Source organism: Mustela erminea, chromosome 12, assembly GCF_009829155.1.
Source record: "Mustela erminea isolate mMusErm1 chromosome 12, mMusErm1.Pri, whole genome shotgun sequence".
Taxonomy (NCBI): domain Eukaryota; kingdom Metazoa; phylum Chordata; class Mammalia; order Carnivora; family Mustelidae; genus Mustela; species Mustela erminea.
This window is the reverse complement of record NC_045625.1, coordinates 8,574,023-8,585,759: the sequence shown is the minus strand read 5'-3', so window position 1 is coordinate 8,585,759 and position 11,737 is coordinate 8,574,023.

Sequence of the window (11,737 nt, the reverse complement as noted above, 5' to 3'; positions counted from 1 at the left end):
CAGGTGCCCCTTGTGTTTGTTTTTTTTTTAAAGATTTTATTTATTTGGGGCACCTGGGTGGCTCAGTGGGTTAAAACCTCTGCTTTCCGCTCAGGTCGTGCTCCCAGGGTCCTGGGATCGAGCCATGTATCGGCCTCTCTGATCAGCGGGGAGCCTGCGTCCTCCTCTCTCTCTTTGCCTGCCTCTCCATCTACTTGTGATCTCTGGCTGTCAAATAAAATAAAATTTTTTAAAAAATCAATAAAATCTTTAAAAAAAAAAAAAAAACAGTCAAGCTCCCATGCCCTGGCCCAGCCCAGCGGGCTCTCTGGAAGTGGCCGAGGTCCTGTGGCCTGGAGGTGTTGGAGGACCAATAGCCCATAGACGAGGGCTGGACCTTTGCTACCCCTTTGCTGACATCCCAACATTCAAGGCCTCTGGTGCGGTGGCCTCAGTTTACTACTCCAGAGTCATACAGCACCCGGTCTCTCTTGAACCCCATTCCCCTACACACCCACTAAACTTGTCACTCTTCCTGAAATAGGCCCCTCACACCTTCACATGTACAACTTCCCAATCTGGGATGTGGCCCCCACTCTACCTCCTGGCATGCCGTTCTGCATACAAGCGAATCCAGAATGCACACTCAGAGACACGCCCACTGGAAACAGCCCACAGCTACCCTGTACCCAGAGTCCTGGGGCCTCCAGAGCAGCTCACCTTTCCTGGACTCTGATCACCCCTCCCAACCCCATTCTGGGCAGCTGGCCTGCAGCCCTGAAGCTGGCATGCCATGTCCATCCTGAGACAGGATGCTCAAGAAGAGCCTCTAGAACCTTCCTCTCTTGCCAATGGCCAGGCAGGCTGGCGCTATCCTGACCACCTCCTCTGCCCTCACAACTACTGACCCATTAACAATTCTTACACATTAATAAGCAACAAACACACCATTAAAAACGCTTATCTTCCCATCGGCACACTGCAGGTAGAGTCGGGGGGCCTTCCCAATTGGCACAGAATCACCAATGGCTCAGGAATCTCATCTTGGAATGGGGGGGGGCTTCTGGCCCTCCTCCCTTGCCCCTCACCCAACCCAACACTTCCCCAAGCTTCTCCAGCTGGGCTCGGCACCTGACACCCCTGCACACAGGATCTCATAACCTCCAAGAGTCCTTGTGTCCTCTTACCTGCACCGCACTCCCAACAGGGAAGGGCCGAGCCCTGGATGTCCTAATGCAGGAGGACTGGAGGAAAGTCGGACATTGGTTGGGAGGGGACACCGAAGGTCCCTGGAGTCTGCGTGGGCTCATTCTGGGCACACTGGTCTGCACACCCCATCTGTCACAGTGCCCTTCATTCCATGTCTTTCCTGAGCTTCCCACTCCCACACCACAACAGGCCTCTGAACTCTGGGGACAGGGAGAGGTAAACTGGGTGACACAGGTCCTGTTCCTGGAGCCTCGGCTCCTCTCCCCAGCCCTCTGGTCTGGATCTCAGGGAGGCTGGTAGCCTCAGGAGGTAAATGGTGTCCTGGAGCTCTCAGCGTGACAGAGGCCAGACCTCAGCAATGGGTGGGGCCAGAGTGGGCATGGGAGCACGGCTGAGAGTCCCTGTGATGCACCCCCACATCAGAAGAGCGCAGTGAGCCCCTGGGGTGAGCCTGGACCCGATTCCCTCTGTGCCCCCAGTGCCCACCCCCGCTGAACACGGGCTAGGAGGATTGCAAGAGCAGGTGCCAAGGCCCGTGCAGAGGGGATTCTGTCCCGGGGAAAGGCCTGGCCTCTAGACATCAAATTCCACCACTGCCCTTGGCTGGCTGCTTCAAGCCAACTCCCATTCTCTCCAATCTCAGATTCCTCATCCGGTAAATGGACGCAGTGCGCATGCGTCATCCCTGGGTGCTGTGTGGATGAAAGGAGAGGTCCCTGTAAATGCTCTCAGCCCAGCAAGCGCTCTGGGTGGGCACTCACCTGGTGATGGGGAGACCTCGCCAGGGCCATCTGGTCCTCTCCTTGGGCCCCCTGCCCCAGGCCCTTACCAGCTGGCTGGACTCCAACAAGCTCCTCTTCCCAGGGCAATTGGGGCTTTAGGCAACAAGTACCCTTGACTTCTTAGGGCTCAAACATAAGTCCTTGACCACAGGGCCTGCCTAGCCTGTGGCCAACACCTCCCGCTGGGCTCTGCCTCCAGCCCCTTTATCAGAGGTCTCTCATCTCTCTCTCTCTGTGGCCCTAACCCTGCTCTGGTCTCCATGCTTGAAGGAAAAGTCCTTGGACTCCCTGCACCAGCATGTGGGCCCTCTCACTGCTCACCCCTGCACAGGCAAACTCCTGGGAGGGTCCTCAGCACCCTGTTCCTCACCTCCATCCAGGCTCTGCCCACCTTCCCTCACCTACCAAAGCCACTCCCCCTTCCAGGTGCATCCCTGTCCTGTCCCAGCTTCCTGACCCAGACTTACTTTGAGACAATTCCTTCTCTTGGTTTCTCTCCCTCCACGCCCTGCGCCACCCCCGCCCCATCAACTCTGATCATGAAGGATGACATCCATTTTGTTTCTTGCTGAATCCTGAGCTCCTAGAACAGTGCCTTAGCCACAACCGAGTGAATAAACAGAGAGAAGCCAGAGCCCAGCGGAAGGGCTGCAGCAAAGGCCATTATGGTGGGCAGAGTGGGCGTCACTGTGCAGATAGGGACCCGCAGGCAGCTGGAGAGGCTGGTGACTGAAGGTAAGGACCACGGAGCCCAGCATGCTGGATTCCAATCCTGACCCTGTCTCTACTTCCTCATCTGTAAAGTGGGGCCCATAACTCCCCCTCAGAAGGTATCTGGGGGAATTAAGCAAGCATACGATGCCGCCCGCTGTCTGGTTCTCACTTTAGCCACCTGAGATCATCTTCTCCTCACCACAAGCCTGGAAGCAGGTCAGATTACTGCCCCCCTTTTTCAGATGAGGAAGCGAGGCCAGAGAGCTTAGGTGGTTTGCCCAGGGACAGGATTCGAGGGTGATGGGATGGGGTTTGAATCCAAATGGTCTGACCTCAGAGCCAGTGCTCTCAAACATAGCCCAGCAGCCCAGCACATCACAGGTGCTGCAGTAGCAAAGGTACCCACCCACCCATGTGGGGTTTATTCTCTGGGGTTGCCCAGAGGTGAAGTCAGTAAGGAAGATTTGGTGAAGGCTTTAGCTGGAAAGTAAGGACATGAGAGGCCAGAGGAGAAAGGACAGAGAACCTCAGCCTTTAGTCTGGGGATCTGAATGTAAGCCAATGGCAATAGGGAGCCAGAGCAGGTTCTTGAGTGAGGGGAGCCCTCCAACAGCAGTAGACAGGGTGGGTGGAAGACCATGGAGCCGAAGTTGATACTCTAAGAGGACAAGGATCAGGCCTGGCTCATTCAACCACTCAGGTCTCTGCACCTGGCTTAGTGCCTGGCACACGGTAGGCACACGATTGGTGGATGAATGAATGACAGAATGCCTGAGTTACCGCATTAAAATAGACTACACCTGCACCACGACAGTTCTATTCTGGAAACTGCTCTAGAGACAAACGACCCAATGATGTGTGTACAAGGTTCTTCTAAGCAGCCTGGTTAATAAAAACAAAAGATAGAGCACAATCAAAATGTCCATCACAGCAGGCCATCTGCTCAGTGGACTACTATGCAGCTGTAAAAAGCACACCCTTCCACAGCGACATGGAAAGATCTCCCGCACCCAGTAAGTGGGAAGAGCAGGGTAGAGACCACAACGCAGTTTGGTTATGTTCACATCTTGTGATCTTAGCAAACGTCTGTGTACATAAAGAAGCTGGAGGAAAGCACCCAGAAGCTGACAGCAGTGGCTCTCTGTGGCAGGGGGAGGCGGGAAAAGGGGGCTTCACCTGTTTTTAAAAAAAAAAAGAATTTTTATTTATTTGACAGAGATCACAAGCAGGCAGAGAGGCAGACGGTGGGGGCGGGAAGCAGACTCCCTGCTGAGCAGAGAACCAGATTCGGGGCTCGATCCCAGGACCCTGGGATCATGACCTGAGCTGCAGGCAGAGGCTTAACTCACTGAGTCACCCAGGCGCCCCTGGGCTTCACCCTTCTGTCTACAAATAACTTTGAGCTGCATGGATTGTTGCATATCAAAATAATTAAATTTAAAATATTTCATAATGGGTTCCAGGGTGAGGCAGGGTCCAGGGAGAAGAAGGTGAAGAGAAAGACTCGACTCAGTCCTGCCATCTGGCCTTGGGGAGCCAAAACTGGGGCCGAGAAGTCACCCCTCAGGTCCCTACTGAGGGGTGATTGGGGTGGGGGCAGGAGGGGAAGAACCGGCAGGGGTCACACATCTTCCTCCCACTGGGCAGCCTACATTCCTGACAGGTTTCCCTGATGTGCAGAGGAGGAAACTGAGGCACAGAAGAGGCAAGTCATTTGCCTGCCAGGTCACTGGCCTAGTAATAAGGTAAAACGGGTATAGGAAATCCTGCCCTCAGGTCGCCTGGGTGGCTCAGTCAGTTAAGCATCTGCCTTCAGCTCAGGTTATGATCTCGGGATTGAGCCCCGCATCAGGCTCTCTGCTCGGTGGGGAGCCTGCTTCTCCCACTGCCTGCCGCTCTGCCTGCTTGTGCTCGCTCTCTCCCTCTACCAAATAAAATCTTAAAAATAAAAAAATAAAAAGAGCTCCTGCACCAAGCTCAGGCTCGTTCATCTGCTTCACTCATTCAGTGAGTCCGACAGTCATCAGTTAACCCCTCAGCCCCTGCTCCTTGCCAGGCTCTGCGCTGGACTCTGGGGACTTGTAGGTAAATGGGAGGCGGGCCAGGAGAGGCGGCTAGGCTGGGATTTGAAGGACTAGTTGGGATCCATGGAGACAGGAGAGAGCGAGGAGTACAAGGGAAGCCCGGGAGGTAGGAGGGCAGCAGGACCTCTAGGATGCAGGTCTTACTGCCTGGCCTCACCCCTTCCCGTCTTGATTCAGTGTCCAAGCAGAGCCAGGGACCTGCCCATTCCAGGAGCACCCAAATCTGGACACCTCAGGCTCAGTGCTGGTGCACTAGGCGAGCAGCTGGAGAAAGGCAGACCTGGGGGGCTGGATTGGGGGGCGGGTAGGTGTGAAGGCGGGGCCGAGGGCTCAGACCCCTGAACAGAGCAACCCACCCATGTGCCCTGCAGGAGGGAGGGGCACAGCGCGGGGAGGGCATGAGTGGGGGTGGAGGGTGGCGGCAGCTGCTGTCCCTCTCCGGCTGGGCGATGGGCAGGGCCGATAGTGGCGACGCTGGGCCAGCTGAGGGGGCTCGCTTCGTCCTCCCCCCAGCGTTCTTTATCAGCCGGATGCGCCGTTGCCAGGGAGCCTGCCTCAGGCCCTGCTCCAGCCGTTGCTGGGAGGATTATCAGAAAGATTTGAGGCTTTTTAATTAAATCTGAGCCAAATGCAATCCTGTACCCGCCGCTCAGAGAAGCCCATTCAGTATCCTGTTGACGTCTCTGATAGCTTTGTGTCGCAGACCCTGCTATCAAGCCAGCTATCTGGTGGCAAGGCAGGCGCCCCATCCCCAGCCTGATGGCGGCGGGCACCTGGAGAGGAAACACATGAAAGGCCCCCTCTGCCTGCCAGCTCCTAGCCTCCAGAGAAACTGCCCAGAGCCAGGCAAGACACCAGGCCTCTCTGACCCCTCCACCCACCCGGCCTTCAAAGCCATCTCCCTGGGGCCGCAGTACCCCAGCCCACACCTCCTGGGCTTTCACTCCATGCTAGGTATGATACCCAGCTTGTGGATTCCTCGGGCTGCAACCCAAAAGGAAGGTTCTGTTATCATTTGCATTTTATAGAGCCCAGAAGAGGAAGTGTCTCATCAGGGTCCCCACAGCTAGGAAGTGGCAGAATCAGGAGTCGAACTTGGATCCTTCGGACTCTGGAGTCTCCACTCCGTGGCTGCATCTACAGCTTTGAATGGCCAGCCTGGGCCTCCCCAGTCATCCCAGCCTCCCTTTCGCCAAGGCCTCCTGGGATCCTTCCAGAAGCTCTCCCCACCAGCGGTCAGGCCACCAACAGTACTAAGAGCCGACACTTCCTGAGTGCCCACTGTGTGCCTCATTCAGGACTCACCCAGCCTCAGGGGACAGATTCAGATTCTGCCCCATTTCTTGATGGAAGAGTGGGTCCCTCGCCTGGGACCACAAAGCCAGGGAGAGTCCCACCTGGGGCTTCCTCGTGAAAGCTGGCCATCCCAGCCTGGCTCTTCCCCAGAGGAGGCAAGTGCCGGCCTGGCACAGCCAGGGAACGGGAGGCGAGTCGGGGTCGGGGCTCAGAGTCAGTTCACCCTGTGGCCAGAGAACAAAATTAACTCGATAAATAATGTGGGCATGTGGGGGTGGGGGTGTTCTTTTTAGAAAACGCACCAGCTCCTGGCACCCACGCCTGTGCGTTGACTTTTAGAGCTAAGTTGTAATTGCGGGCCCCACACCCTGGCCATAGCCGCCCTGCAGAGGAGGACGCGTGTTCTTTTTAATTAAATCTGTCTGTTATCTCAGTGTATTGTTGGATGAAGGGAGGCCCATTAGTGGCGCGTGGGTTGCTGGGAAACCGCTTGCTGCATTGAACACAGTCCCCGCAAAATCCCCCATGGGGCCACAACTGCTGACCGCTCCCCTGTCCACACTGAATCACCAGGGAGAAGCTCTGGCTGAACCCTCTCACACGCAGCCCTAGTAAGCTCCACGTAGGCACCTGCCACCCAGAGCTCTTACTGGACCGGGGAGCTCCCCACACCAGGAAGTAAAAGGAGCTGGGCTCTGGGGTCAGAGAAACCTGGGCTGAATCCTGGCGTGGCCACTTGTTTGCCGTGTGACTCTGGGATGATAGTTTCACACTTTGGGTAATGGTAATGATGGGCAGCTTGTGTTTCCTGGACCATCCTGGTAGGTAATCTGCAAGCTTTTCGTGCATAGTGCTAGTGACTTCACACAACACCCCAAGAAGTAGGGACTATTGTTATCCCATTATACATAACAGGGAAACTGAAGCTCAGAATCTAACTACTGTGGGCCACAGTATTATATTATATTATATTATATTATATTATATTATATTATATTATATTATATTATGGCTGAGCTAGGATTTGAATGGACCATGCCTCAGTTTCCTCACAGGGAAGATAAAGATAATAATCCTCAACTGGGAATGGGGGCATTAAGTAAGACAGTCAAGGACATGGAATAAGTTTCAATAAATGATGGCCATTTTCATTTGACCTTTATAATTTAAGTATATGAGTTGGCTATTGGCCCCATTTCCCAAGCAGGAAATTGAGGCTCTGGTCCCCATAGTCCCTTGTACTCACCCCACACCGCATCCCAGCAGCCTCCTTGTTGGGCTTCCTGTCCTGATTTTATGACTTTCAATCCTGTCTCCTCTGGGCACCCAGAGCTGTCTCTCTTTCTACCATCAAAATAATGTATAGCTTAGCTTTACTTGATTATAGAATAAAATCAGAATAAATATGTATAAAAGAAAAGTATAAAAAGAAAACTTAAATCACATTAAATCCCATATTGTTATCTACTTGAGTTAACTTCTGTCTGTCATTTTACTATTTGCTCATTCATTCATTCTTTAGTGAAGCCTACTCTGTGCCAAGCCTTGTGCATGGTGCTGGGGAAAAAGTGGTGAATAAGACTGACCTGGTCCCTACCCTCAATGAGCCCAACACAATGGGAGGAGATGGATATTAAACAGACAAGCACATCTATAATATTGAATCTCAAGTGTAAAATGTGCTGCACCACATATTTAAAGGACCATACACCGTAGCCAAATGGAATTTATTCCTGGAATGCAAGGGTGGTTTGATTGAAAACTGATCAATGTAATGTGCCCCATTAACATAATGAAGGGGGAAAAACACACATGATCATCTCAGTTGATGCAGAAACAGCATTCAACAAAATTCAACACACCTTCATAATTAAAAAAAAAAGCCACTCAAAAAACCAGGAATAGAAGGAAACTCCCTCAATATAATAGAAGCCATATATGAAAAACCCACAAGAAACATCATACCCAATGGTGAAAAACTGAAAGCTTTTCCCTAAGAGCAAAAACAAGGGGCAAGGAAGCTTGCTTCCCATTCAAGATAGTACTGGGCATGCTAGCCAGAGCAAATGGACAAGAAAAAGGACTAACAGACATCCAAACTAGAAGGGAATAAGTAAAATTATCTGTGCTCACAGGTGATATGATCTTATATGTTGAAAACCCTGAAATTACACATGTGCACAGGCAAAACATAGTTAGAATTAATAAATTCAGCAAAGGAGGAAACAAAGTCAATACAAAAAAATCAGTTGTATTTCTGTACACCAACAATGGACAGTCCAAAAAGGAAATTAAGAAAACAATTCCATTTATAAAAGCATTAATAAAAGAATAAAATACTTAAGAACTAACTGAGAAGGTAAAAGATTTATATGATAAAAATTATAAAACATTCCTAAAAAGAAATTAAAGATGACAATAAATGGAAAGATATCCCATGTTCATGGATAGGATGATTAATATTTTTAAGATATCAATAGGGAGCCTGGGTGGCTCAGTCATTAAGCATCTGCCTTCGCCTCAGGTCATGATCCCAGGGTCCTGGGATTGAGTCCCATATCGTGCTCCCTGCTTAGCAGGAAGCCAGCTTCTCCCTCTCCCACTTCCCCTGCTTGTGTTCCCTCTCTCCCTGTGTCTCTCTCTGTTAAATAAATAAAATCTTAAAAAAGTAAGATATCAATACTACCCAAGACAATCTACATACTTAATGTAATCTCAACAACTTTTTTTCAGACATAGAAAAACTTATCCCTAAAACTAAAGTTCATATAGAATCTCCAGGGACCTCAAATAGCCAGAACAACCCTGAAAAAGAAGAACAAAGTTGGATTCACACTTCCTGATTTCAAAATTTACTATAAAGCTACATTAATCAAAACAGTGTGGGGGCGCCTGGGTGGCTCAGTGGGTTAAGCCGCTGCCTTCGGCTCAGGTCATGATCTCAGGGTCCTGGGATCGAGTCCCGCATCGGGCTCTCTGCTCAGCAGGGAGCCTGCTTCCCTCTCTCTCTCTCTCTCTCTGCCTGCCTCTCCATCTACTTGTGATTTCTCTCTGTCAAATAAATAAATAAAATCTAAAAAAAAAAAAAAAAAAACAGTGTGGTACTGGCATGAAGACAGACATATAAGGGATAAGGGAGCAGGACAGAATAGAGGATCCAGAAATAAGTCTTCATGTGTATGGTCAAATGATTTTCAGCAAAAATGCTAAGACTAGTCAATGGGGAAAAGACAGTCTTTTCAACAGATGACGTGGAGAAAACTGGGTATCTGCATGCAAAAGAATGAAGTTGGACCATACGATCCAGTGATTCCACCTCTGAGAATATACTCAAAAGAATTAAAAGCAGGGAGGCTTTAAAAAAAAAACAGGGAGTACAATAGGAGAAGAAGAAGATATAAACTTTAATATTATTTTGTACCACTTTTCAATTGTGTTCCACATGCCTTTTACAACTTTGAATTTTAAAAAAAATAGATCACAACCAAGAAATAAGGAACGTGTTTTTCAGATATTTTGATTTAAAAGTTTCTCCTTGGGACAAATCCTTGCTATCTGCTCATCTGGATTGAAATCCTAAAAGCCATCACTTCTGGCTGTGTGACCTTAGCAAGTGGCCTCACCCACTCTGAGCCCCAGTTTCTTCATCTACTCTATTCAGATGGGAACAACTCTGTGAGAAATGAGAACAATATGCATCAACTGCCCAGCATGTCATAGGTGTTCAGCTCTTCCCACCTGAACTTGACCAGAGCCCTCACACTCAGCTCAGCCTCAGCATCCTCACTCCCTGACCACACCGGGACCACCTCCAGCCCTGGCCTCAGCCAAGACCTTTCCCTCTGGGGGTGACCCTGAATGGATCTGCCCCCAGTGTGGCTAGGAAGTCCCCTCTACATGGGAGAGGAGACTGGAAATGGTAGCCCCAAGGAGCGAGGTCCCCCTCTGGAGCTGGAGTCCTGCAGCCTCCGTCCATCCCCTGCCAGTCAGCCAGCGCATCTGACGTCCATGTGTGTGCTCCTCTGACCAGAGGTTTGGGTTCCTTGTTTTATGGCTTTCTAATCCTTACTTGGCAGAAAGGAAGTGGTGGGTCCGCCGGGCCACGCAGAGAGTGGCCAGAGGATCCACAAAAGAAAGATTCATGGACCATCAAATGGGACTTGTGCCTCTGAGGCTGCCCTAGCCCTTCACATGGACATAAATCACCGCCAGGGAAGGAAGATAAAAGGTGCCGGGATGCAGGGTCCGTCTTATGAGAAGCAATGTGCTGAGGGGGACTTCTTCCCGGAGCTCCTGCAGAGCCGGGCTGGTGATGTTCCAGGGGCTCCTGAAACCTGGTCCTCACACACCTGCCTCAGACCCAAAAGACATGCAGCCTGTACAGTCACACAAGGCCTGCTACTTAGAAGGGCCCCAGGCTTGGCTTCATGCTGTGCTGTTGCTGCCCTGAAATCTATAATAACTTTTGAGCAGTGGGTCCCACATTTTCATTTTGTGCTGGGTTCTGAAAATTATGTATCCAGCGATACCTGGCTAGGATGGCTTTGGGCACTTGCTGGTGGACGTTTATCTGGCTCAGCTTGCATGCCTCCAGAGACAAGGTGGCCCTTGTCCTCCTGGGGTGGCCCCCAAGTCTGCTAACAGGCAACTGAAGCTCAGAGATCTTATCTAGCAATGGTTGCGGGAATGATCCCATTCTAACACTCCAAGCTCCTCGCTGGCTGTATGACCTGGAGAATGTCTGCAGAATGAGGTTAATAAGAGGGCAAATGGGAAGGTCTGGTGAGATGAGGCATATATGATGCCTGGCACATAACAATTCCGTACTTCATCAGTGATAGCTGTTATTATACGTTATTGGAAAAGACCTCCTATCGGGTTGGGATCTGCAGGCCTGAAGAGTTGTTAGGGGGAGGAGGTAGAAGACAGTACATGCAACACACACGCATGCGTGCGCACTCACATGCACACCCACACACACACACAAGTACCCACGCTCTAAAGTCAAACCTGTGAACTTCACCTGGGCTCCACCCATCAGGTACCTTGTTCTCTGCTGCCATCTGCTGGTATGAATCAGGCACTGCATCACATCACAACCAAGACTGCTGGACACCAAGTTTCATTTGTTCTTCTAATGATTAGAAGGTAATCAAATCATTTGACAGAGGCCTGCTCTGTGCCAGGCATGGGGACTTTGCTGTGAACAAAAGACAATGTCCATGACCTCTTGGAACTGACATTTTTGTGGGAGAAATGGACAAGTCAGAAAATCAATTATTTTGATTTCTGCTGGTGATGAGCACAATGGAAAGGGGGGAGGGGAGACAGGCAAAAAAGGTGGGGCATAGAGCCAGTGGGCTCTCAGTGGAGCCCCGAAGGACAAAGTCCGTCCTGGGGCAGCATCAGGAGGATGACAGGCTGAAAGGCAGTCAGGCATGGGGACAAGGGGTAGGCTCTAGAGCTTGTCTGGTCCCATCAGCCTGGCTCCTCAGTCCTGCCCCCGCTTCCTGCATGGCTCTGGGTGACTTCCTCCCTGACCCAAGACTTAGTTTCCTCATCGGGAAGATGGGGAGAATCACAGCCACTTCTCAAGCCAGTGTTATTGTGAGGATTCAGTGGGATGCTAGAGGGGAAAACGATTTGTGAATTATACCGGTCTTTTTTTTTTTT